At 42.8% G+C, this 25,234-nt stretch overlaps 1 long non-coding RNA gene across 2 annotated transcripts in view; it reads right to left on the reverse strand.

Moving 5' to 3' along the window:
- Nucleotides 1-838: 838 nt before the first annotated feature.
- Nucleotides 839-25,234, reverse strand: part of LOC123367295 — a 66,319-nt gene continuing 41,923 nt past the window's right edge. The window contains exons 3-5 of one of the 2 annotated variants that reach the window (XR_006578396.1): nucleotides 4,766-4,820; nucleotides 2,422-2,960; nucleotides 839-1,313 (exon numbers count right to left, since the gene is read on the reverse strand). This is a non-coding gene — a long non-coding RNA (uncharacterized LOC123367295). Of the gene's footprint in view, nucleotides 2,961-4,765; nucleotides 4,821-25,234 lie in introns of both variants that reach the window. The other variant, XR_006578395.1, reaches the window with a different exon arrangement.

A 25,234-nucleotide genomic window follows, 5' to 3' on the forward strand; every position in this document is an offset into this window, starting at 1 on the left:
AAAGCAACATACTTAAAAACAAAGTAAATTAAGTAAAGCTCTGGAGAGGAAACACATATGTGACCATCTACCTCAATCTGTTGATTACATACATAATAATTAGGATAGCAAGGCCGAGCACAGAAAAAACTTCTTTACATTTGTGATAAATAGCAAAAATCTTGCAGAATTTTTATGCAAACAGATTGCACAACATTAACATGGCCATATAATTCTAGATACAAATGAAGAATGCAAGGAAGCAAAGTTCCTAGATCAGTTCTGATATTAAAAGGTTTAACCGAATTCTGGTGAAAAAGTGTGAAAAGGTATCAAAACTTGGAGCTGTGAGTATTGTCTGCAAATGCAACTCCTAGCTTTTGTTCAGCTGTGCTTAATTTGTGCCAAGACTTGCCAGGGCTGAGCCCTGGCACCTCTAGGCTTGGCAGTTCATAGCCCCAATACCTCTGGGGTTGCTGCATCAGTTATGAAGGTAAAAAATTGCTTGACCCCTGGCACCTCTTTCATTACAAATTAAGCACTGCTGTTCATTGCAATAGGTGGACAGTATTTCTAGCATCTACTCTGGCTAATTACAGCATTATAACACTCCTGTGCCAGGCATATCAAAGTTTACACAACAAAGCTGAAAGTTGAGAAGTTTTTCAGGTAAACATGAAGACAAAATCAAGCATGAAAGCATGACCACTCCATTGTCCAGCAGTATACAAGTATTCTTTTATTTACTGAGTACCACCAGTGTTCTCAACGCTGTACAAATGTATAAGACAAAGCCCCTATTACCAGCACTTAGATTCTAAGACGATAGGTACTATACAAATATCATTGACTAGGTAGATATAATAGTATAATATAGACCGATAAAAACTAGATATCCATTACATCAGAAATGGTTATAAGTTTGAGATAGAACAACAAAGGTTAATGGGTACTCCCATATGTTAGTGTATGATCCCTCCTAATACAGTTTTAGGGCCACGATACACTTTTGTGATTGGTATACACGACTCGGAGCAATTTTTTATATTGAAAAGGCTGAATAATTTTATACACCATCTACATTTTCCCAAAAGCATACAACACACCCATATTTTCTAATTTTTTCATCTGCATGTTTTGACTTTTCTGTATTTCTGTTTCAGTTGAGGCCCCTGCAGCTGCTTTTGCAAAAATAGACCGAAAAAAGAAGCCAGTGTAGAATTTGAGCTATTTTGTTGCAAGGTACAATGTTTGGCAGAATGTGCACTTCACATCAAGCAGGTTATGCAAAGGGCCTGCGGACAGCAATTAGGAGCTTCAGATTCCAAGAAATACTGCAAAAGAACGTAATGAAGCTGATTTACACCAGCTGAGTAGCTGGCACTTTTATTTTCCATTCCTAGAGTATGCACATGGTTGACTGGTATAATATAAATACCATGGATATACTAGATAGATGTACAGCTTCTGATGTAGTCCTGTCTACATGTGATGCTCACTTCCCTGTTCAGAATGTCATACCCTAGCAAAATAATCTAACAAATGGGTTGGATGTCATCCCCTAAGGGATGCAAGTAGATCATTCCACATGTCAAAACTTCCACATGTAGTGAGGGACCACTTGAGAAACTGCTTCAGGAGAAGAATGATGATCAATTCAAAAACATGTAAGGAAAGGATGTGAATCGTAGCAAATTTGGCTCACTTCCCTACCACTCCTACACATACACCAGAATATTTAAGGTGATATTGACCAAATGCCAGAGAGAGATATTTTGACTCTTGTAATTATGTTACTCTTGTTTATAGTTAACATATCTTGTGTGTGAGAAGTCCTTTAAACACACACTTTGGGATAAAGATGAGTTCATTTGTTTAGGTCTCATGATCTTACAACTGCATAATCAGTAGAAGATCTTAATAGCTCTATTTTTAATATTGCAGATTCATGGTACACATTTTCGTGTTTAATGTTTGGAAGGATTTGAATTAAATATGAAGTGTATTTTCCCCATTGTTATAAAGCCAAATTCTGTTCACTGGTGTAAGTCTAGAATACTTCTATTAGATGGGAGCAGAATCTAATCAATAATCTTTACACTTAACAACAGTCTCACTGGTCTTTATATATCGGGGGTATTGTTTGTGCAATAATGCTAATAGGTTTAATGGGGTCAACAGCTTGAAGAAAACATATAAGGACTAGCCATATCTCTGCTTTTCATGACAACATGGCTTGCTGAAATGTATATGAAACAGGAAACCCAAGAGATCTTTGTGCTTTCATTCTAAAAATATCCATTCTCTAAATCTCCTTGCAAATGTGGCTCACACGTTCAGTGACTTTCCAATCTCATGGAAGCCATAACTGCTCTCAGTTACCTCCCTGAGTGAAAATATTCTATTCAACCAGAAATAGTTTCAAGAAATTAACAAATTTACCAAGTTTCCTGAGTCCATGTTGGGTCTATGGCGAAAATGCTATCGTTTGCATGGGAATCCCCCGTTGACTGGCTGCCCTTGCAAATTCCCGCACCAGTTGGGGAAAAGCAGCCAATCAGAACTGCTCTAGTCTGCTGAGAGGGAAAGCCATTGGAGCAGCCTGTGCTGCCTCCCCTCCCTCTTGCATGTACAGAGCTGGAGCAGACCTGCAGGCTCAGCCTTTAAAACACTGCACCGGCTAGGAAGCAGCTGCTCTTGCCAGCCGAGAATCTCCTTCTGTCTACTCAACTCCCCATCCTATCTGGAGGATGAAAAGTCTCCTCTCCTGCTCTCTCCCACCAGGATTTTGGAGGGGAGGGGTTCTTCCTCTTCTACCTTCCTTGATAGCATCTTTTCATTTTATTTATGCTTTCTTCTTTTTGTCTGTAAGTTTGGAGTTAGCATCACCTACAGGACACGTAGAGTGGGTGATAAGAGTAGGAGTACAATGTCCAACACTTATGGAAAGCACCACCACAGATCCTCGCCAGTCCTGCTACCTGTTTTGTGTTAAAGACAACAAATATCACAGTTAGTGGCAGACCTCTGCTGTGTCTATGTAAAGCTCATCCATGTTCACAACCCAGTCATGGAAAAGCAGCAGCTGGGTGACCAAGTGGATACCATAAAGGATTTATGAGGAAAATTGCCTTGAGACTTTTTTCAGGTATAAATATAAGTTTTTTTATTACTATAGAAGAAAAAAGCATAAACAGAATCACTACTTGAGCAACGGAAAAACAAATAAAATAAACACTTATAAAATGTAGTTCAGGGCCTATTGAGATAACTGCTCCCTATTCAGTAATCAAGACAGGACCATGCAAAGATGAGTCAATCACATTCTACAAAGGAAGGGCATTTCCCAGAATTCCCTATCACAGAGGGCCAATTAAAACAAAAAAATAAAAAAATATGTCCTGGGATGTTTTTTTGCAGGAACCACCACATTAACTCCTTATGTCAGGTCTCTCCATAGAGATATTTCCCCTAGAGAAAGATCTGTCAAAGAACTCCCCAAAGACAAGCCTTCAGCGAATAGCTATGCTTTCAACAAACGAAAAGCACAAGCAAAGGTGAAACTGAATTAAATTTCAGTTGAATTTTCAAACTTTACAGAATGATACTGAAAAAGTATTTGGAGAAAAACCACAAGGGTAGCACAGAAAAATATAAGGTTTTAAACTAGAAAGTTGATTCAGGTCAGAAATTACCAGACTAACAGGCTTGCAATCTACAATAAATTAATAATAATGAGGAAAAAAAATCTTTATTCCATGCTTTGTTTTTCCCATGATGATAATAAAGTCTTGTAGAATGGAAGTTTCAGACAAAAGTTGGTGCATAACTCATTGCTACCCCAGCGGATAAGACGTCCCCTACCAGGCTGAGATAAGAAAGTCCCTTGCACTCTCACTGCTGGGCCTCCTAGGCTTTCATGATGCTGCACCAAGAATGCCTAACAACATCTAGTCCCAGAAAAAAAACCCTGGAAGAGCCAATGTCAGTGCTTTCACTTCAGCTCAGATAGTAGGGTCCCTTTGTTCTCCTCCTGAGGGAATTCCAACTCACATATCACGGAAATTGTGTCCACATGCCCTCCAGCAAGGCTCATCCCCTTGGATGAGAATTCTGGTCAATTTGTAGGCATGTAGGAAGTGTGGAGCCAATTATTCACCTCTTCCCTCTCTGTGGTCATTTACATTTGTGCAAAGTGAGTGCTCGGCGGCTGAGAATCAGGCTTTGTATGGGGACTAGAGCCTCTCTTCTATTCTGCCCCACTGAGCAAATACTGCATAAAAAAAAATCAAATTATTCATTTAGATTCTGAAATGAATTTGTTTCAGCAAGGCTTGCCCCTCCTTTTCATTTGTTTTCTGTGGGCATTTTTGAGACTAGCTCAAACAGTGACAGAACGAATTCTAATCTCGCCCACCTAAACCCAATAGTGCTATACCTACTTAGATTTCAAATTCTCTTTCTGCAGCCATTCACCCCCATAGTCTGATTATAAGAGTTACTCATCCAGTCTGGGAACTGAAGCAGTACCATGTGATTTATGTGACCAATCACAAGTAAGCAAACACAACTTAGGCAGCAAAGCATTGAATAAATGAGTAGAGTCATAGTGTAAATTAAAATTTGGGAGGAAATCTATCTAATTTTTGATTAACAAACAAACTGGAGAAAATTATAACAGGCTATGATGTCAGCTGACCCCTTTTATGTGTCAGAGGTATTAACTTTTCATAATCCCGACCCATGTCATGTTTCTGGCACCAAGAAAAGAAGATCCATCTCTTACCAGCAACTCCAAAGTGTCAAAGCTTTATGACAATTGTGATTTGTATGTGGACATTCTGTGAAGAGAAAAAGAGAGGAAATATTAAAAATTATTCACTCACTTCTTGTTTCCACATTCACCTGTCTAGGTTAAAGTATGGGGTTAAATTTCCCTTAAATATCACCTTAGTGCTTCTAAGCTTCTTACCCTGAATAACATTTTGAGGTGCAGGCTGTCAAGTAAATGGTGATTCTTTACTGATATTTTGTCTTTCTTTGGATTAAAAATCAAAATTAAACCAGCCTAGATATTTTTAGCCTGAAACCCATCAGTTCTACACATAATAATGTATATTAAGAAATCCCACATATAGGATTAGATCCATCCCTGCTGGCACATCTGCAGTATTGCCAGCCCCATATGTTCAAAAATCATGAGTCAGGCTGACCAAAAATAATGAGATTGGCTTTAAAATCATGAGATTATGCAAAAATAATAGATTTGATGTTCTTTTTCTTTGCCTTCTGCTTTTTAAACCTTTAGGGTGCACTGGGGTCTCATTTTGAAGCTTTCTCCACAGCCACAAGGACAAGAAACTCCCTTTCCCTTTAAGAATGAAGGCTGAAATCATCCCATATCCACTTAGACTCCAGGAGCCGGGGCTCTAAGAAAAATAATTATCATGAGACTCATGACAAAATCATGAGAGTTGGCAACACTGCCTGCCGCATCCTGCATCTGTATGCTTCAGGGGCAATTCACTCAGAGGAAGGGCAATGTCTGCCCTCCCTCTGAGCTTCTGGCAGGAAATGGCAGCTTTCACTTGCAAGTGAGGTTCTCCAGCAAAGGCTGCTCAGGGGATGAACTGAACGAACACATTCTCCAGCCACCACATCCACGTCCCTCATAAGACTAGAAGTCAAAACTGACATATTAGCCAAGTTTGTACTGTAATATCTTCAGAACCAAATTTTGCTCCCAGATATGCAACTCCCATTGTGTTTCATAATAAATGTGCAGCACAATATCTGAGCACAAAATCTGGCCACTACAACCAAAATCTGCTTTCGGTTACAGCTACTCAATCACAGTTATTTCCATGGATTTGCATGGGGTCATACAGGAGGAGCAAAAATGTGGTCCTGCCCTTACTCCTCTAAATTCTCTTTCAACATTTTGTGGTTTTGTAGTGGTGTTGGAGGAGAGGGATCTTTTTAATGTTTCTTTCCCCTTGACCATTAGTTTTCTTTCAATTTTATTTGACAAGCCCTTCTCTGTCCTTTAATGTATTGGTATTTACCTCCTCTTTATACATTTTTGTTCATGTCTAGTGTCTTTGAGACCGTCTTCACAATGTTAGAAACAGTGATGGGAAAACCTCTGGAGGTTTGGATTCATTTTAGATAAGCAACCAAATATTCCCCTACTTGGTGTCTCCCCCAAGCATTCTACTCTGTCTCACTACTCAGCTTCCCTATTCCACACACTGGTCTAGTGATACTTTCTTCCACCACACAATCCTCTTGTTCCCCAACTGGATTCTGAAGCCTGCGACCTCCTCTCTTCAAGATCACCATGAGAAAACAGGAAAGCCTCCAGCTTTCTAAGAGCTGATTGGGATGGCCAGCTGCTCTGTTCCTTGCTTCTGTTTGTTTCTGCTGGTCTGCAAATGGGGATTGAAGAGTACTAAAAATATTAAAGGACCAGAAGCAACAGCTGTAATGTGACCAAGCTGAGCATTTCTGCTCTACTCTGGAGCATGGAATGTACTGAAGTAATGGAATCCTTTACTCAGACATAAGCTGCTTTCCCACCAGAAGACCTCTCAGGGGAGGACTGGAGCAGAAAGGCCAACCCATATAGAAGTAGAGAGAGACTGCCTGCATATCATGGAGTAGACTGTAGGCTGCTGGGTATGTGACTGGGACATTTTCGGACTACAGGCAGAGGAAATGATGAGTGAGCCTAAAGGAATGGTCGTACATTCTCATTCTCCTTTGGAAGGGAAGAAAGCTGGACTAGTCTGTTAAAAAAAGATTTGCAATACTTGCAAGGTTTGATTTTCATTCAGTGTCAGTGCTGGGAAAAGGTTTGATGGTTGCAAGGTGACATAGGGTGGAAGTGGAGAGTGCCTTCCTGCTCCCCCTCCCTGGTTAAGAAGCACGGAAGGAACAGCAGTTCTGAACAGTCTGAAACCATGTGGCCTTTGACATTCTCCTGCAATTAAAGATAGGTGTTCATTTTAATTGCATTGCTCCAGTTCAACTGTTTTATCTCGCTAGGTTTCGCAAGCACTTATTTTCTTTCCTTTAGAGCAACTTGAAATCTAGTAACAAAGGTAAAAGGAGAAAACTATAAATCTGCAATATTTGAGAGACAATCATCATTGTCCACTTTGGGATGTGAAACATCACTGCCCCCTCACTCACAAGCCCAGCTGCCAGAGCACATTCGTCACTTGTCAGGGCTTAGGTGCATTTAAAATAAATGAACTATACAGACAAAGAGTTAAAAATAAACTATCAGATCTTCAGTTGCTTACCAAGTTCTCTGGAGACTTTAGGTAGTTGATGATGGTTTAGATATTTACAGAATAAATACATGCTTTAGGGTCAGCCTGAAGAGATAGGGAGCAAACAGTAGCTCACCTCCACCTTCCTGTAAAGGGAGGAGCTAGTAGGCAGGGCAATTTCATTCCAATCTACCTTCTCCCTTTCCTCACATGTAGGGAAGGAGCCAAATGTTGTTTTCATGGCCCCTGCCTTCTCTAAGGGAGGGAGCCAACAGCATTTTCACTGCCCCTCACCATCTGCCAGCTGAGGAACATAGCCAAAAGGAGTTACATCACATACATGAACACCTTGGCAAAAATCCCACCACTGGAAAAGCATTGCGCTGAGTCTAAGATCAAGGAGATGGAGATGATTGCATCAAGCTATCCACTTCAGTTTACAGTGACTTGTTTGCAGCCCCATCTTATACTACTTATCATCATCATTTAAGTGACATAAGTGTACTCAGCACTGTACAAGACATATAAAAGCAAAAATCTTCTGCCCCAAAGAGCTTACAATTTAAGAAATGGATACAAAAGAACAAGATACGCTGGGAAGCCGTAGGAGGGAGTAGGTTGAAAAGATATTCGTTTCTCTCTTTGTAATATATTAAAATGACACTAACAACTTAAAAATCACATTTTTGTCTATACTTACTTTACCTATTGTTAGCCTACTAAATAACACACAAGGTTACTGTCACGGAAAGAGATGAGAGAAAACAATATTTCATTTTGTCAGTTTGCTCATTTTGTGCATTTGACAGCACTGTGGGTGAAATTCATCCCTTAGGCCGGGGGCCAGCTCAAGACCTGTGCACTAGGGCTTAAACTGATGCACAGGCTTTGCTGGCCCTCAGCACAGAGGGGAACTTCAGCCAAAGTGCTGTCAAATTATGACAGCCACAAAAACATGGCTGTCTTTGGCCATGGCTGTCCACTGTGAATCTGTGAGCGTTTGCCCTACAAACACAGTGGACTTTCTCTTTTCACTCAGCCACCCACCAGTTTCTATCAATCACCCATCCTTACTCTGAGCAGTGCCTTATTCCATAAGCAGTCAGACCAACATCTATGGGACCTTACGTAGATTAGGTTGTTGTTATGCAACCTCACAGTCTCCCAACTGACAAGTTAGAACAGCCAGGCAGAGTTCCCAGAATAATGACACTGGCACAAACTCAATTTAGCAACAGAACCACATCTTTTTATTAGTGGAAGACAGTACACAGGCAGCTCAACTCCTGCTACTGGTGCCTCTGGTATCAACAACTGCTTTCTCTCGCTCACCATCACAGAAATTATACACCTCAGTTTCTCAGAGCTGCTTCCTGAGACAGAAGTTCTTCCTCTCTGGGAGAAGCCACACCCAATAAGGGGCTTCCTGTGCCAAGAGACACCCACTCCCACAGCCAGCACAGTAACTCTGTTACAGTATTACTCAGCATGAATAAAGGTAGTAGAATTTGGCACTAAATTAGCAGCATTAAAAATAAATCCCAAGTGGAAATAGCCTGGCAGCCTAATGCAGAAGCTGCAAGTACAGCATTGCCAGCTCTAGTGATTTTGGTATTTTCCTGAGAGCCCCAGCTCCTGGGGATACATGATTATATATAGGTCATACTGTCTGAAGTGGCTCACAACTGTGAGTGCCTACCTCGGGGCAGACTGTTGAAAAGAGGGCAGGCACTCCAAACTGATGATGTGATTCTGTAACTAGATTTCACCAAGCCAGGACCAAATGTGAACTCTTGGATCACTATACCAGTCTTACCATGGAGTCACAGATGGTCCTCATAGACTCTCCAGTCTATCTTGCCACCTAGATAAACTGGACTTAGTGATAAATGGTCACTTATATAAAAAAAAAATCACACCACAACCAGGTTGCTTCAGTCCCAAGAGACCAGTCATTTACCCCCAATCAATTGGTACCCTAGATCTTACACCACAGACAACACCTGTAGCCAATCCTGTAATAAACAATAGAATTATTTATTAACTAGGAAAAAAAGAATAAGAGTTATTTACAGGTTAAAGCAAGCAAATATATACACACAAATGAATTACCATCTAAATCCTAAGAGTGACAGAGTTGTAGTGACCTGTCCATTCAAAGGTCTCTCAGGGCAGCCCGAGGAGGCAGCCCCTGTGAATCTCTGGCCCTTCAGAGTTCAAACAGCCAAAAAGATGGAAAATTTTCCTGTGGCTTAGGGTTTGGCTACACTTGCAGGTGTGCAGCGCTGGGAGTTACAGCTGTCTTTGTACAGCTGTGTAGGGAAAGCGCTGGAGTGTGGCCACACTGACAGCTACCAGCGCTGCAGTGTGGCCACATTTGCAGCATTTGCAGCGGTGTTGGGAGTGGTGCATTATGGGCAGCTATCCCACAGAGCACCTCGTCCCATTTCGGTGCCGTGGGTTGTGGGAAGGGGGCGGAGGATGCGGGTCATTCTGCTTCCTGTCCCAACGCCCCGTGATGCATCGCTTCACATCCCAGCAATCCGTTTTTCCGTCCACATTTGGCGCCATCTTGACTCTCTCAACGGTTTCTGTGCAGCGCGATTTCTGTGGGAAATGGAGCCCGAACTGCTGAGGAGTATGCTGACGAGTCTCGCCAGCACATCACGTTTGGCAGTTGAGCTATTCCTTAAGATCCAAAGTGATGAGGAGTCCAACGATGATAGCGAGTCGCCTGACGCGTATGACACTAAATTGCTTCTGGCATTCACGGAAATGCTCAGCACCGTGGAACGCCGCTTTTGGGCTCGGGAAACAAGCACTGAGTGGTGGGATCACAACGTCATGGAAGTCTGGGATGACGAGCAGTGGCAGCAGAACTTTCGGATGAGAAAAGCCACTTTCATGGGACTGTGTGCTGAGCTCGCCCCCACCCTGCGGCTCAAGGACACGAGATTGAGAGCTGCCCTGATGGTGGAGAAGCGGGTGGCTATTGCAATCTGGAAGCTGGCAACTCCAGACAGCTACCGATCGGTCGGGAACCAGTTTGGAGTGGGAAAGTCGACCATTGGAATCGTGTTGATGCAGGGCCATTAATCGCATCCTGCTAAGAAGAACCGTGACTCTGGGGAACGTGCAGGACATTGTGGATGGCTTTGCACAAATGGGTTTCCCTAATTGTGGAGGGGCGATAGATGGGACACATATTCCTATTCTGGCACCACCCCACATAGCATCTGAGTACGTTAATCGGAAGGGGTATTTCTCTATGGTTCTCCAGGCACTTATGGATCACCGTGGGCGTTTCATTGACATTAACATAGGCTGGCCTGGAAAGGTGCATGACGCATGCATCTTTCGGAACACTGGCCTGTTCAGGAAGCTGCAGGCAGGGACTTTTTTCCCAGACCGGAAGATCACAGTAGGGGACATTGAAATGCCCATTGTGATCCTTGGAGACCCCGCTTACCCGTTAATGCCGTGGCTCATGAAACCATATACAGAGAAGCTTGACAGGAGCAAGGACCGGTTCAACTACAGGCTGAGCCGGTGTCGAATGACTGTGGAGTGTGCTTTTGGCTGTTTAAAGGGGCGCTGGCGATCTCTGTGTGGGAAGCTGGACTTGGGGGAAAGCAGCATCCCCGCGGTTATATCCGCGTGCTGTACCCTGAATAATATTTGTGAAGGGAAGGGTGAAAGATTCAGTCAGGCATGGACCACCGAGGTTCAAGTCCTGGAGGCTGAATTTGCACAGCCAGAGAGCAGGGCTACTAGAGAGGCCCAGCACAGGGCTGCAAGGAATAGGGATGCCTTGAGGGAGAAATTTGAGGCTGAAAACCAACAGTAATGTTTGGTGCCTTGCACGGGAGTGAAGTGCAGTGGTTACAATGTTAGTAGGAATCTATTTTTCCTAAGCTGATTTGCAGTGCCTGTTTCTTTCCTGGGCTAAGGTATCTTTGACTTTCTGCAATAATAAAGATTGTTTTCAAAGCCAAGAATTCATTTATTGAAAAGAAAATAACTTTATTGACAGACACACATCATTTTGGGAACCTAAAAGGGCAGGGGGGTGAGGTGGGGAACTGTTCAGTCACAGGTTTGAATATGTCCTGTCTGGAGTGCTGTGCAATGACTGCTGCACTTCAGGGTGCATATACTGCATGGTGATGGGGGTTGAGTGCAGAGGGTAAGGGTCGTAGTTCTCAGGGCTGGTTGGTGAACGTACAGGCGTTGGAGGCAGCTGGTGGTGGTAAGAACCTGGATGCTGGGGAAGAGGGTTTTGAGTTGACATTGGGGCACAAGGGAAAGAGCTTTGGGACGGGAGGGGGGCGGGCGCGGTAGTGCTCTGCCTGCATGGCTACGAGCGCCTGGATAGAGTCCGCTTGGCGTGCCAGGATGCTTATCAACTGCTTTGTGCTTTTCTTCCTGGCTGCTGCGTTTTTCTGGCGGATCCTGCTTTCCCTTTCCCTCCAGTCCTGCACTTTTTGATTCTCTCTGGCAGAGTGCTGCATAACTGCTTGCAGCAAGTCTTCTTTGCTTTTTCGCGGCTTCTTCCAGAGGTTTTGGAGTCTTTGAGCTGTTGATAACACGGGCAGCCCAGAACTCAAGGTTGCTTGTGGAAAGACAAAAAATGCAACACTTAACAGAGGCAGCATTGTTTATACCAGACAGTTATTCCCACACAGTGAAGGAATAACATTCTTCACAATAGCATAATTTTCCCATCCCAAAGAGAGCGCACATAACCCACAGGAGCCCCAAAATGGTGAGTAAGGGGGACTGATTGCTTCAGGGCTCTACTGTCCTCGGGGTTTCTGTGCATTGGGGAAAGCAAACAGCTGCAGCGGGCACCTACACTCAACACTCTCCCAACATTTTCCACAGGAGTTGATCCTGGAAGATATCTCGCTGTTGCAGGTCACCTGGGAAGAGTGGGAGGGTCTTCTACAGCAATGCGGATTCCGCCCTGGCCCCTATGCAGCTTGCTTGTGTGCAGCAATGGTCCCCCCACCCCTCACGGCACAGTGGCGCGGATGCGTTAGCCTGACTGGGACAAGGACCACGGTGGCTCTCCCAATAAACTTGCGCAAGCGCATTGCCCACGCTCTGACTGAAACTTTTGAAGAGATTACCGAGGCTGATTACCGCGATGTGATAGACCACATCAATGCGCTATTCCGCATCTAGGCATGCATGCATGCAGAACCCTCCCTCCTCTCCCGAAAAATTTCCATCCTGAAAATAAAAAGCCGCTTACCGGGAACCCGCTCCTCTGTTTGTCCTCCACCAAGTACCGGCTGCTGTGACTGGCTATCTTCCTCCTGGCTTGAGAAGAGCTCCTGGCTGCATGCCTCCTGGGACTCCGGGGTGTCTCCCCCCACCCCAGTACCCTCACTCTCAGTTTCCTCCTCCCCCCCTCCGTCTCCCCCCACCCCGCTCTGAAGTGTCCATCGTGGTCCTCGGATTGGCGGTGGGGTCACCCCCATGTATCACGTCCAGCTCTTTGTAAAAACGGCAAGTCGTGGGGGCAGCGCCGGAGCGGCGGTTTCCCTCGTGGGCTTTGCAATAGGCACTCCGCAGCTCCTTCACTTTAACCCTGCACTGCAGCGCGTCCCGGTCATGGCCACTTTCCAGCATGGCCTTTGATACCTGCCCAAAGGTATCGTAATTCCTACGGCTGGAGCGCAGCTGGGACTGCACAGCTTCCTCCCCCCCAAACACTGATGAGGTCCAGCAACTCGTCATTGCTCCATGCTGGGGCTCGTTTGCCGCGTGGAGGCATGGTCACCTGGAAAGATTCACTGATTGCACTCCACACCTGGCTGAGCAAACAGGAAGGGGATTTTTAAAATTCCCTGAGGCCAGGGCAGTAGAGTTCGAACTGATGAGCAGAGTGGCTGAACAGGCATTCTGGGATACCTCCAAATACCTCTGGAGGCCAATAACAGTGCTTTTGGTGGCTACACTGGCGGAGCAGCGCTGCATCACCAGCGCTGCAGTCGTTATTCCCCAGGTCGAGGTGGAGTACATGTAGCGCTGTAGCCAGGGAGATACAGCGCTGTATGTGCTTTGCAAGTGTGGACGGTGAGTGAGTTGCAGCACTGTAAAGCCACCACCAGCGCTGCAACTCTCCAGTGTAGCCAAGCCCTCAGTCTTGTTTCCTTCATTCAGCTTCCACGTCCACAGAACAATCTCTTCCTTGTATATAGGATTTCCCAGGCACAATAGGGCCATTAACCAATTCTTTGTATTGAAATGATCCTTGATGACATCTGATTTTGATAGTCCTTCTGGATGGGTGGGCATGGGAGAGGCAGGGGGTATGAGTCCCATGCCTGAATTCATAAGTTCAGAGAAAACATTTTCAAAGTTATAAAGCAAAACTTACATATTTCCTGGTTTATAGCATGGAATACAGACACTGTGAGATTAATGCATGCAGGAGTTTACAAGCACTTGCTAGAGTCAAATCACTAAATACATTCTTATTAGACTAATACCTATTTTGAGCAAAACTAACATACAGGTGCCCTTGTTGTTCAGTCTCCAGCTATGAGGTTGTCAGTTCTTAGCCAATGTCTGCAACCTGGGCAAGCGCTGGCATCTGGCCTGCCAGCATCACAACATAATCACTGCTTTTATTTTTTTGAAAAGAAGTCATTTCTCCAACTCTTATGGTTGCAAATAAAAGCTTGAAAACATGACCCAGGTGCACCCTAAAATCTCAAGAATCAGTGAGCAAATAAAAAGATTCAAAAAATTATTTTTTAAACTCAAGATTTTTAAGCCAGTCTCAATGATTTTGGCAGGGCGGGGGGCTGACTCAATTTTTGAACATGTGAAGCTGAGATGGGTTTTTAAAGATATTAGGTGCCTAGTGGGATTTTCAAAAGCACCTCTGTGCCCAAGGGTGCCTAAAGAGTTAAACTCCTAGCTGCTTTTGAAAATCCCATTAGGCCTCCATCTGCATCTTTAGGCACCTCAGTATCTTTAAAAGGTGGCAGGGAGGGGATGGCACCATGCAGTGCTGTCCAGCTATGAAAGTGACATTGCTGGACTCCAAGGGTGAAGGTGTCCTACTCTGTCAATGACTTAGTTGCCACTGTGCAGAGACTTGGAAAGTGAAGGAACAGAGTATAACCAGAGAAATTAGGAGATCCCACAGGAGTCCCCACCCACTGAAAAAGAAAATTTGAATGTGAACATCCAGTGTCCCAGTGGGAATTTTTTTAAATAAACCAAGAATAAACTGATTGTCAGTTTATCACATAGTAAATCTTTCCCCATTGGACCCATATCCATTGCAAGGTGACTCAAATCTGGATGAAAAAAAGGTTTGAAGCCTGCTTAATTGTTTAACACATAGGGTACATTTCTGGTGTGATGTGTCACCTTCTAAGGCAATGAAAGTGCACCCCAGAGTGTCATGAGTTGTAGCATGACCTAGGTAGCAAAGTATGTTTGGGACCATAGCCACTCATAGATTCATAGTTGGATGTCACAGCAACCTCTATCACTTTCTGAAAGCTCCAATAAAATAAGCATGCAAAGCTAAGGCTGTCGTCTCTGCCTATTGATTTATCGACATCAGTTGCTCTCCCTTCCCAAAGCTCTATAAATATGAAGCAAATGGCAGCCAAAAAAAACCCAAAAAAACAAAAAACCCTGCAAATCAGGCTCTTGTATAACATATTCGTATTTACTGCTACTTGACACTTACTTAGAATAAACGCAGTCACCAGTTTAGGATAAAATATATACTTAGCTGAACAGTGAGACTGGGGAAATGAAAGCAGAAAGAAAATAATATACAATTCTGGCTATCCCAAACAGATCCCCAACCCTAGTTGTTTACCCAGAATATTTTTAGGCTGGCAGAATTTGATTTTTCCCTGTAGTTTAGAGGGATAATATCAATATTTATTTTTAAGCATTTTTTTATTTGTATGAATTTAAATTTTCACAGTTGCACAAAATTATGTGTTTTAAGCTTTTTCATTTTTTATGGATTTAAATTGTCTCAATCGCAGGAAATTATGGGGAGACAGGGAATTATTTAATGACAGTAGACATTGCGATTCAAAAAGATGGAGATTTATAACCATTAAAACACAAATTGTCAACACAAGATGTCAAAATATACAAAGTAAATACCCTTAAATCAAACTCTAGTAAGTTCTCAAGCATTTTTCTTACTTTGCCTATCTGTAAATTTCTATTACTGATGAGAATATTCTTGTGTGTGTGTGCGCGTGTGTACAGTGAAACTGAGGTTTACCAATATTTACTGATAAAAATCTAATCCTTCCAAGCCTAAATAGTTTGATTTCTTCCTCTGTCATCTACCTTTATTGCTTCTAGGACAAGATAGGTTCAGTGCGTATGCACCAAGTGAAAAAAAAAAGTGGGGGAGGAGAAATGCCAGGGAGGGTCTATGACGGGGTGTACCAACCCCACAATGGGGCAACAGGGCAGACCAATCACCGTGGGCCCAACAGGCCATGCCCCCACTGCTCATGCTTCAAGTGGAAGGGGCAGATAAAAGGAGGAAGTCCTGCTCAGTCTGGTCCAGCTGAGGAGGAAGAAGGATGTGTATTGCAAGCTCCTGCAGAGACACTTGAGCAGAGTGGGTCCAAGTTCTCCTACCCTACCCCACTTGCCATTAGGTGTGGCTACTGTTTGCCTTCCCCACCCAGGAGGCTCAGGGGCTATAGACTGGCTATTTGTTTTGCCCTGCCCAGAAGCCCTAATTGTTACTGTCTGCTCTGGCCAGGAGACTCAGAGGGTATGGACTGCTTGTCCTACCCAGCCCAGGGGCAGTGGGTTAATATTTGCTCACCCCCACCAGGGGTCCTGAGACAACATTGTTGCAAGTATTTGATTCCACACCACAGGGAGTCCAGATGATTCTGTGATGGGATGTACCAACCCCACACTGGGCCAACAGGAGCGGCCCCACTCAACAAACAGCCCTCGCACCGTCACAGGGACTTTGACTCATTCTAGGGCCTATGTCTTATTCTTTTATAGCTCACAAACCAAGACAGTCCTGCTTCTGATCAAAATGGAATATATTTCATAGGAATACATTTCATAGAACACATATGTGTATCCACTGTTCCCACCAGACAATTTTCATAGCACTGCCATAATCTATTGAGGGTCTTTTTACCTTCCTGTAATCACTGCTGACATTTGCTTCAACAACATAAAGGGTATTGAGATAGCTGGAAGTGGGTGGTATTCTTGTTTTTAAGTTCAGCAGAGGAAGGAGAGATTTATTCTTACTAAATTCCTAGTCTCAGGTGCCACTGTTTGTTTTATTGTATTGTTTTTCTGACAAGTTATTTTGAATAAGCAGAGCTGCTGTTACTGCTGTTTAGGGTGGCACTTGCTGCATCCTCAACTTACAGCTTCTTAGACTCCTTTGATGTTCCTCGTGGTTGTTTCTCAGTTTCCCTTTCCTTCTGCGATATCTCTGGTCCTTGTTTCATTATGTCGAGTCACGCAGAAGACAGAGTGATGGGCTTGTGGTGCAGTGATGAAACAGGTACTGAGTCTGCACAGTCTGTAGTTGTTTATTATTGCTGCCAGTGAAGAAGAAATCTAAACTTGGCAGGCTCAGCCTGCTGTGAATCAATATTTTACAGGTAGTGTACTTTGAAGAGATGACACAAAGACAGACTTTGGCAGGGGAAGGGGAGGGAAGAGAATGAGAAAGAGAAGAATTTATCCTGACATGCTTTGACAGACTTTTCCAGCAAAAATGAGGAAAACATGCAACAAGTGCTGCTGCTGCTTTATCACAAGGCAGGACTGAATCCTTTACAAACAGTATTATTCTCCACAATTGCTCCACCACAAAGGGGAAAAGAAAACCCAGCAGTGATTCAACTCAGCACACACAAAACCTGTTCTTTGGAATTACTACAACGTGAGGGAACAGAGTAACACCCTCACAATGGGCTACATCAGAGTCAAAGCCTCTGTGCAGCAGAGGAAATGTTAGGGAGGGGGAAGACATTTGATGTCCCAACCTTTTCTTCCTACCATTTTAGAGCTCTTTGTAAAGCTTGATTTTTATTTGCTTACTTATTTTTGGTGCGGTTGGATGAGCCGTTCTTCATTAATTATCAGTGTACAACTGACTGGTTTCCTAATACACCATATGGTTCTATGGCATCTAGTTACTTGGCACTGGCTGCCAGTTTACTTCCATGTGAAATTCAAGGCATCAGTTACAATATACAAAGCTCTGGCTATCTCAGAAACCATCTCTGCTTGCCTGCCTCATCTCTGCATCTGCATTTAGCCCGGATACTTTGGCTGCTGCTCCGAAGGGTGGAGATTGCGGAAACCAGGGCCTCAACCCCCAGAATTCCCTGCCATCACAAGTAAGTTTGGCCCAAATCCACAAAGGGACTGGGACATTACAACACTCAGCATTGCAATGCCTAACTTCTAGGGGTTTAGAAAATCACAGGACAACGTTGCAATGCACAAAGCCTGAGTTAGGTGGCTAGGCTCCCCATACAATCAATGGGGAGAAATAGGGACCTAAGAATGTGACCCACAAAAGCCACCATTCTAGGTGGGGATCCACCTAAGCTAGTCAGATGCCAAAGACAGGAGTGTGTCCTAAGCGCCTCCAATCTCACTAAGACAGGTGCCTAAGTCCCGGCTGCAGGGAGGCGCGTATCTTTGCTAGCAGTCCACAACCAGGAACCTATCTCCTGGAGTCAGGTGGCTTTGGTGGCCACATTTCTTGAGAGTATAAGTGAGATGCCGGCCTTGTGCCACACACAAAATGGTGGGGAGCAGGGGAAGGTTGTGGTGCCCACCTTACAACTTTTAGCCTACTGGTTACATCTCTCACCTGGGATGTGAGACAGCCAGGTTCAATTCCCCCCACCCTGGCAGAGGGGGGCAGAAAAAAAGATGAGACCTTAGTTCAAATCCCAGACAAGAGCTCTAACCACTGAACTATGGTATATTCTCACAAGAAACGACTCGGGCACTCTCTCTTTGGCTCAGTGACTCTTTCAGAGTTTATACTCAGTGGAACAGCTTCAACAGGAGAGAATGAGGCAGCTCCCCCAGCAGAATAGCCCATTGCTCAGTGGTTAGAGCACACTGTTGAGAAGTGAGAAACCCTTGTTCAAATCCTCTCACCCCATCAAGCAGAGGTAAAAAACTGAACCTGGGTGAGTGCTCTAACAACTGGGTTAAAAGTTATAAGGTAGGCATCAACACCGCCCCCCCACACACACACACGTTTCAAATGGGACCCCACCCTGATCCAATCTGAGTACACCTATTGGATCAGGCCCCGCAGACAAGATAGGCATTTGTCTGCCTATCTTCCCCCAGTTTGTGAATTGCTATGGGGCTTAGGTAGGAGATAGGCATCTGGACACCTAGAGTGAGTCAGCAGTGCACGTGACCAGAGGCAGAAACATACCGTAGATTCTGAGGAAACTTTTACACTGAAAACTTAGGCATCAAGTGAGTTTAGGATCCTGTAGGGTTAGGAGGGAGTTTTGTGGAGCATATTGGAGCCTAAAACTGGGACATAGGTTCCTGAGCCTGGTGGGTAGGTGACTAAGTACCTTTGTGGAGCTGGGCCTTTGAGCCTGCGATAGGTCACTTTTACAATACAATGTAAGATGCAGCGGCAGCTCCAGACACCAGCGCTCCAAGCGCGTGCCTGCAGCGGCAAGCTGCAGGGGGCGCCCTGCCAGTCCCTGTGAGGGCAGCAGTCAGGTAGCCTTCGGCCGCATGCCTGTGGGAGGTCCACTGGTCCTGCGGATTCGGCGGCGGGTACACCGAAGCCACAGGACCGGCGGACCTCCCACAGGCAAGCCGCCGAATCCGCGGGACCGGGGACCTCCTGCAGGCAAGCTGCTGAAGGCAGCCTGCCTGCCGTGCTTGGGGCGGTAAAAAAGCTAGAGCCGCCCCTGGTAAGATGCAAGGTGATAGGTGCCTGAAATATAGAATTGTCTTGCATATATACTACTGGTTGATATTCCCTATTTCTGGTCCTTCCAGGAAGTTGGTGCAGCTGCTGTAAAATGTTGCAGAGTATATGCTCCTTAATTTGGGTGTCCTCGTCTAAATTTTATAGTAAAGGCATCATTTTTAAACCAAATACTAAATGTGGGGCTCTTTTATTTGACTTCTGGTTTCTGGGCCCTTAGGGTACATTTGGTTCATGTTTTCAAACTTTCATCCATAATCATGAGGGCTAGCAGTGTATTTTATTTGAAAAAAATAAAAAGCTAACATTCTCATGCTCTCTCTTCGTTCCACTAGCTGAAACCCTTTAAGAAAAATATTAAATAGCATGAGACTCACAATAAGATCACAAAAGCTGACAGCACTGAGTGTACCCAGCTACCAAGGTGATAGGTGCCTTATGAGGGCATATCATAATGTTGCATTAAAATTAGCATAGAAGTCAAAACAAGGAAATAGCTTGTTTATAGCACTAAGATCAATCTCTAATCAGAATAGGAAGTGTAGTGTCCTTGATATTCATTAATGCAGGGACCATAAATTGTGAACTTTTGACTAGCACACCAACACTTATTATGTTTTATGTTGAAATCTGAATAAAGCTAAACTTTCTAAAAGGAACTAGAATCATATTTCTCAACCTTTGCAGAGTGATGTCCAAAATTAGAAACAGTGGTGAGACTTAGTACCGCAGATAGTCCCAAGAGATAGAGAAATAACTGTAAAAATAATGACGTCTGCAGATAGTTTTACCACAAGAAGGCTAAATTTCTAAAGTTAATATTTCATGGCAGTAAAGTAATGGCTCTGCACCTTTAAGGGATAGAGAAAGTTTGACATCAAAATAAGGAACTCCCCCTGATAATAATAGACTACTTACAAACCAATCTCATTAAAAAGTTGTTAATGATCTTCAGTGAGAACTCTATGGCATAAAATATTAGTAGATACAGACCCACTAGCAACTGCCTGTAGCAAGAGGAAAAGGTTAGGCGTACAGGAGTTATTGTGACTCAGTTCTGGACTTCTAGGGTGATTTGAAATTTGTACGAGATTTCTATCCAAGGCAGATACCAGTGCCAATCTCCCAAACTTACTCATGAGATAGATGAATTGAACTTGCATTTGAGGCATTCTGTCTGAACATCAGATCTCTTGTTCTAATATCCTTATCTTTAAAATCTGTGTAACATAATGACCAATGGTTCAAAGACACACTGTGATGATAGTTATTAGCAATAACAGATGAACTCTACAAAGTAATTTTGGTCAGGTATAAAAGGATTATTTGATTTGATCACAGAGAATTATAAACCAAATTACTTCCAATATAAGAGATATTATTAGTGATCTCCATGGCCTCGCCAACTCATTTAAAAATTATTTTGCAAATTTGAATAATGGAAAGTGAAACAATATAGATTTTTCCCCTCCAAAATGTATAGATGAAAAGATCCTTAATCCACCTGTGTGTACCTAGAATAATAACTGATCCGCTTACTTTTAAGTCTGTGCTTGCTGATGAGGTTGATAATGAGCTGACATGAATTAGAGTAAATAAAACTCATGAGACCTATAACCTGGAACCTCAGTGTATTGGAATTGAGGTCTTGATTAATGCTTAAATTACAACTCAATCATTTTAAATATTGAATACAAACAATGAAGGAGAATACTACAATATATTCATTGTAAAATGGATGTTGAGATCTCACATACAAAAATAGATCCATCACTGCTTTATGTTAGTTTGACTCAATTTCTTAAACGGTATGAATGCATTCAGACATAAAATACATGACCTAGCTAAGCAACCCCTGGATGAGTCTGCTCTGCAACCTGTTTAACTGCCTGTATGTTTCCCTTGCAGAAAAATATTGAATGTGCAGCAAGTGTATTTTGATGGGAGAAACATGTTTGAACCACACATGCTACTTGCTTCTGTTGCTGAAAGGGAACAGTCTGAGCTATAAGATGGTTCAATCACCTTTCCCATTCAATTCTTCATTTACCTAATGAAAGAGCCTGCAATATCCTCATTTTGTATGTGCTTTTTGAGATCGGAATGCCTAACACTAGGAAGTGAACCGAGACCACTAACTTATTTCAGTTAAGTTCAGTTTCAGAGGCTCTTGTGAAGTAAGTTAACAGTCTCACTTTAGTTCTTAGTGGTCATTATTAATAATGATATTTTTCATAACTAGCTCTTATATAGTGCTTTTCATCAGTAGCTCTCAAAGTGCTTTATCCCCATTTACAGAATGGAAAACTGAGGCACTGGGCAATTCACTTCCAGTCTCTAAGTCACACATCAGACCAGTGGCAGAGCTGGGACTAGAACACAGGTCTTCTGAGTGCTCAATCCACTAGGCAGGCAACACTGTGTCCCATTAGTTCCCATTTATTAAGAAAGTGAAGGATTGAATGGGCATAGAAATATATTTGATTAAGTGTGATGAGAAAAAAGCTCTTACTCAAATGTCCTTTCCAATGCCAAATCCATTTCTTGTACCATCTATAAAGCTGACAGGAACTGATATACAGACTTTATACCATTCTGAATAGGGAATAGCATGAACTATTATCCCTGTTTTAACTAACACATTGCCTTTGTATATATACACATGCTTTACGCACTGTTGCCAGGCATCCAGGTAATTATTATTAGCCAGCTACTCACATTGATCTTTATGCCTGTTTGCACATGCAGAATAGTCGCACAGGGATTTTCACATTATTGAGAAAGTAAAAATTTCCTGTCCACCAGCTCTCTCTGTTTCACTGCCTAATGTTTTGACTGTAAACCTTCCACTTATAGACTGCTGGTCCTCACATCTCACCAAACCTGCCATCTATTGGACTGCTAGAGACAGCAAACTGTTTCTAGATACAGTCCCATTTCTGGAACCCAGGTACACAAGCTCACAGTGGCTTTTAGCTAACCGTTAATTGGGTATTTTTTCATTGCACTTGTTTGCTTATTATAGGATTATCATCATACCATTCTGTATGATGCATAATAGCAGTGTGAAAATCTAACTTCTCAGTACAATTATCTGGAATATACGGGATACCCAATATGCACTGTACATAAAATACTGAGGGGAAAGAAATCTTTCCCCTTAGTCTGTCCTACTGAAATGTGGCTGCTTTTAGCGGTTAGGTTTTGAAATCTTGGTACATTTTCATAATTAAATCTCAATTGTGGAAGTTAAACGTTAAAAACTGAACTGTACAAAAATTAATTTACCAGCTAATCAGAAGGATCTCTCACCCAACTGAACTTGCTATTATTTCTTAATAAGTTATTAATTTTCATCTGTTTCTATTACTCTAATGAAACTATGGATCACTGGTACATATGGTCACAAAATTAGAGACAGTGAGGGGATGAACCCTGCTGTATTTGATGATATGTCATTAAAAAAAATTCCAACAATTCTTCCCCTAATCTTCTTATCAACAGTCCCCTCAACTTTGTTTATTTCAGTTTTCTCCCAGTGTCTCATTTCTTTCTTGTCTAATTGGGAGAGTGCAAGGAGCCTTCCATACTCATACCACCTGTGTAAAAACCAGGCTCAATAGCCATTCCAGTTCTCTTCTAAGTAGTGGACAGATACCTTAAAATATCCCGAAGGGCCGTAAATAGCCCCAAAGAGGTCAAGGTGGAAATACAGCCCCAGGCTCCCTCTGGGCTTGGCAGTAGAGGGGAGTGAACACTGTACATTTCTAAGGGAAAGCACTGTCAACTTGTCTGGTAGTGAGCTCTGGCAGGTATTGTCTCTAGCTAACCTCAAAGTGAGCCAGTACTTTAATGGATCAGTCTGGTCTTTTAGATGTATAGGTTCAGTTCTGTAAATACTCCCTGCCCCATGGGCAGTGTGTGTTACCATGTGTGCTTCTCTTGAAGCCAATGGAGCTATTCCAGATAGTAAGACATATCCAATAGTAAAGGCTTTCAAGATCAGTCCCTAAGTTGTAAGCACAGCATCCATTTACAATATAATATACATTATTTTTCATGCTAAAATTGTTGGTATCTTTGGTGTACAGAGTAAAATAGATGATTTGTAAGGGGCACCTCAGAAAGCTCAGCTAATATTTGGCATTCTGTCTTACCTCACCTGCCTACCCCAATAAAAGGAGCAGATGTCAGGTTTTCACTCTCGATCCCCTAGGTGTTTTTCTCTCCTTGTAGGCGGCCTTTATTTGGTGGTAAGGAAAGGATTTGTTACGTACAATTTCACTTTAAAATCAAAGGGAATTTGTTGGGAACTGAAAGACTTGATCTCTATGAATAACAATGTTGTATGATTTAGCTCTGACACTGAAAAACACTGAGTATTAAAAAAAGAGAACTAGAATAATTACAGTTTTACAGAAGTAAGATTATATTATACACATCTCTGAAGTTCAGATCACTGTTATACTTAATTCTACCATTCAAAGTAGTTGTAAACATATCAACATATCTGTTCGGTTTAGGTAGAAAGAGTGCTTTGGATTCTGAAAGGAATCAACTTTTAAATGGCTAAGACAGTTTTATGAATCTTTCCCTGTCTACAAGATGAAGTATATAAACCATTCTCATTCATGTGCCTGTATTTTCAGAATGTGAACAGACGGTTTCCTTTCTATATATTGATGACTGCTTACTAGGCTGGCACCTTTTGTGCAGTATAATAGGTAACACATCTGCAATGTCGTTCTCAGATACAGGAAAGGCAGCTGTTAGAATTACACTTTTCCTGTTTTAAAGCCATCAGCTGGTTGCAAGGCTTGTGAATATTGTTAAGGAGAAATCTTACCTCACCTCTGCTTCTGAACTACAAAACAAGACCAATGAAAAACAACTTCCAGGCACACTGCTCGTGCCTTTTCACAACAGTCCCATTTAAATGAGGTGCAGTAATATAACAGTAGCATAGTCAACAATAGCATAGTCAACACCAACTAATTCTCAACCACTCTGAAATCAGGTTCCCATTAGATAAAACTGAATCTGTACACATATTATATAGACATATACACAGGAAGATTTGGAGGTCAGTCCTTCCCCCACTGAAGTCAATGGCTGATTTGCCCTAGAAGCAGGAGTGGGTCCATGGTTGGTTATTGTACATATTCCTCATACTTTTACATGCATATATTTGAACTGTTCGTAACAATGGCCAGAACAAGGGAGCAGGGAATGACATACAATGTCTTACGGAGCAATTATGGAATATACACACACACACACACATATATATATATCCCCATCTGATACCCAGATCACTCCTTGGAACCCTATGAGGTTGCTAGTAGGAACATCAGTTAATAAAGGGCAGAAAAACAGACAGCAACACAGTATTTCAATAGAAAATACCCAGCATCCAAACAAACAAGTAAACTCCCATGTTAAAGATCATAGGTCTAATCTATTCTATCATAGATCTAATCTAATCTGTCTGCACATTTGTAGCATACCACACTCAACATTCTAGCACTTTAAAAAGATAATCACCACCATAAAACAGAGGCTTACATATGGCGTGCTAATCCAGACATTCCCCTTTGTCTACCACAGGAAGCTCTTCAATAACTTACATGTTATCTGGATAGTAGACTATATATAGGCATTTGGGGCTAGAGGATTTTTTCTCCTGTGAAGAATGTGGGAGATAATGGTATTATTTGTATGAATATTGTGTGTACCTCTGTGTATTTGATTGTAATGCTCTTTGCCACTGGGCTCAAAGGGTTAACTCCTGTAAAAGCTTACCGCATGTACCGAAGGCAGATATTACTTTCAATAATGCAGTCAACAGTATTTAACTGACAATACAGGTGTCAAGGCCTTTGCAGTTTGACAGACCAAGCTGGGCACAACACTGCCTACTTTGGAACAGAAACGGAACTCTTCAGATAGGAAGCCTCAAACAAAACACTTTGGAATCATTGGGGGGAAAAAAAACACAGAG

This window comes from Mauremys mutica, chromosome 3 (genome assembly GCF_020497125.1).
Source record: "Mauremys mutica isolate MM-2020 ecotype Southern chromosome 3, ASM2049712v1, whole genome shotgun sequence".
In the NCBI taxonomy this organism is placed as follows: domain Eukaryota; kingdom Metazoa; phylum Chordata; order Testudines; family Geoemydidae; genus Mauremys; species Mauremys mutica.